Below are 2992 nucleotides of genomic sequence, written 5' to 3' on the forward strand. Positions count from 1 at the left end.
CCCGAACACGTAATATAATCATGCATGATCAGACATCACATGTTTGGTTATCCTTGATGAGCCATGATCAGTTTTACCTAATGATTAGACCATACCTTAATATAAATTGTAATATTCATCATTAGTGTGAGACAGGTCACACGAGGGATTTGGATTCACGTGATGAGCCCAATGCCTATCCAGGGAATTTCTCTATAAATACTAAGACCTTGGATAGGGAGAGAGGTAGTGGTTTTTCTCTGTAATGCAAAAACTCTGTCAAATTTTAGAGAGAGATAAACAATAATAATACAGACTCGTGGACTAGGGAATATTAACCTCTGAACCACGTAAAAAGGAGACGAACAGATCAGCATGGTGGGCAGGAGGCTCACCATACCGCTGTTTCCGGTGAACAAAACCCTAAAGTCCAGCAATGGTCGGGAAAATAACCGATGGGCCACGGCGACACCGAGAGTTCAACGTCATTGCCACCGAATCCAAACCCGGATTACTTGACTGCGGTAGAGTTGGAAAACATGCAGTTAAGGAGCCATTTAGCCAAAGAAAACAAACAAATCGAGGAGGTTCTGGCTCGGCTACCCCCTCTTGCAACCGACGTTAACGTTAGGAAGAGGCAAGGTGGGACTCATGAGTCCCGCCGGGATAGTCGACCCAAGCCAAGTCGGTCGGTTAGAACCTCGACCCCAAGTTCTACGCCCATGGCGCAAGATCACCAAGAAATCCCGTTTGATGGCTTTCCCAGGGGTTATCGGCAAGTCATCTGGTCGGTTAGGACCTCGACCCCGAGTTCAGTACCATCGTCGAATGTGCCTGGAAGCGCCCATGGCAACCCACATAGGAGGTCTAGGGCAAACTCGTGAAGACGGCATGTTCCAGCCGACCCCCCTGCGTCACGATCAAATCGCCAGATGCAGGGAGTTAGAAATGGCAGAGCAGAGCGATTGCGGGCTAATTTGGTATGTCCTGACGGGACAAGAATTGCCTCGCCAATTAGGCATCCCCCGTCGCCCATAAGGCATCCAATACCACCTCGTTCTGCTCGAAACGTTCCTACCTACGGGGACAGCAGGAGGAATCCTCCTCCCGCTGCCCCTACTTATTCCCCACGAGCACGTGGAAATGTCCCAGATCCTCATCCTCAACCACAAGCTCTAAGTTTCTCTAATGGAAGTTATTGGAGGGAGGGTCGTCGAAGTGGTAGGACCGGTGTAGATTTGAGAAATCAGCTGAGTTTGGCTCAGAGCCCTCAAGTTGATCCATAGACCAATCTACGAGATCGCCAAAATTCATAAAGGAGAAATCCAGCTCGCGATGGAGTCAGTGGCACTCACCACGAGGGGGGTCCTTCCGAAGTACGTGACAACAAGAATGTCCTGCCAAACCAAGCTCGAGCTTGGAGGGACGATAACCCACCGAACGCGTACGACCAGATGGGAGCTGTTGAACAGCCCCATAACAACCAGGGAACCAAGGACCAAACCCTCAAAAGGCTAGCCCAGATGGAGGAGCTGATGAAAAGACTCATATTGGAGAAGGAAAAAGATGAATATGACTCAAGAGATGAGCTCAAACTTTTCGCCCCAAACATCACAGCAACAACATATCTGACGGGTTTCAGAATGCCCCATCTATCAAAATTTGATGGAAATGGATATCCATCTGACCACTTGGGAATGTTCAACACCCTGATGATGGCCCACAATATTGGACCCAAGCTGAGGTGCCTGGTATTCCCCTCGACTCAGGTCGAGCTAGCTAGACAATGGTTCAAGCAATACAAAAAACATTCTATCAGCTCATGGAAAAGTTTCTCCGCTGCTTTCAAGAAGGCATTCTGGGCTTCTCAGGCGACTTTCATTAAGGCGGACTCCCTCGCAAATGTAAAGCAGCAGCCCAGGGAGCCTCTGAAGGCATATCTGAGTAGGTTTGCCAATGTTGTTGCGCGAGCTAGAGACGCAGATGAAAGTTCCAGGCTCATGGTGATGAGAACAGGAATTCTTGTTGAGGGCGACCTATGGCAAGAACTCCAAAGAGAAGGAGTCAACACCATAGATGAGTTCCTGAACAAGGCTCAAAGGTGGATCAACTTGGAGGAGGCACAAGCTTCAGTCGCAGGAACTAGCCAAATCCCTGTCCAGCCCGTTGGAGCGGTAACGGATGTTACAGATACGACTCAAACCGTTACCCAGAATAACCAAGGAGGAAATAACAAGAGGAAAGGAAATGGTGAGGGCGGCCAAAGCGGTTTGAAGAAAAACAAGCTCGTGGAGAAGTTTAAGCCGATCTATATGACTTATGCCGACCTCACGGATACTAGAGAGTGTATCTTCTTGGCGAAATTAGCTCGCCTTTCGTGGAAAAAGCTAGAGCCATTATAGAATCAAAGGGCGAAGAGAGATCCCTTGAAATTTTGTCAATTCCACAATGACATCGGTTACAACACTGATGATTGTAGGCACTTTAAGGATGAGATCGAGACGCTCATCAGGTCCGGACCATTGGCTCAGTATGGCCAGAATCGAGTAACTCCAAATCAGCTCACTGGACAAAATATTCCATCAGCTCTGAAGGCCCCAGCGAATCAGACATGAGCTCAAGTGAATTAGGATACCCCTCCTCCGATAACAGGGGGAAATAACAACTATCTCTGGAGGCCCTCATTTAGCAGACACGAGTAGAGGTGCCCAAAAGAGATATATCAATGAGCTAAGATCTCACAATGGAGTTGAGTTTGTCTCGGAGCAATGTTTATCCAAGAAACAGCGATTGGAGAAACAACCAATCAGTTTTACTGAAGAAGATGCTATCCATGTTCAATTCCCGCATAACGATCCTCTAGTCATAACCGTCTAGCTCGCCAACCGAAGGGTTAGGAGGACATTAGTGGATAATGGAAGTTCTGTGAACCTACTATTCAGGTCCACACTAGAAAAAAATGGGATTGTCTGTGACCGAGCTAAAAGCAACCTCCATGATGCTGTATGGGTTT

The sequence above is a fragment of the Humulus lupulus genome, chromosome 4 (assembly GCF_963169125.1).
Source record: "Humulus lupulus chromosome 4, drHumLupu1.1, whole genome shotgun sequence".
NCBI lineage: Eukaryota > Viridiplantae > Streptophyta > Magnoliopsida > Rosales > Cannabaceae > Humulus > Humulus lupulus.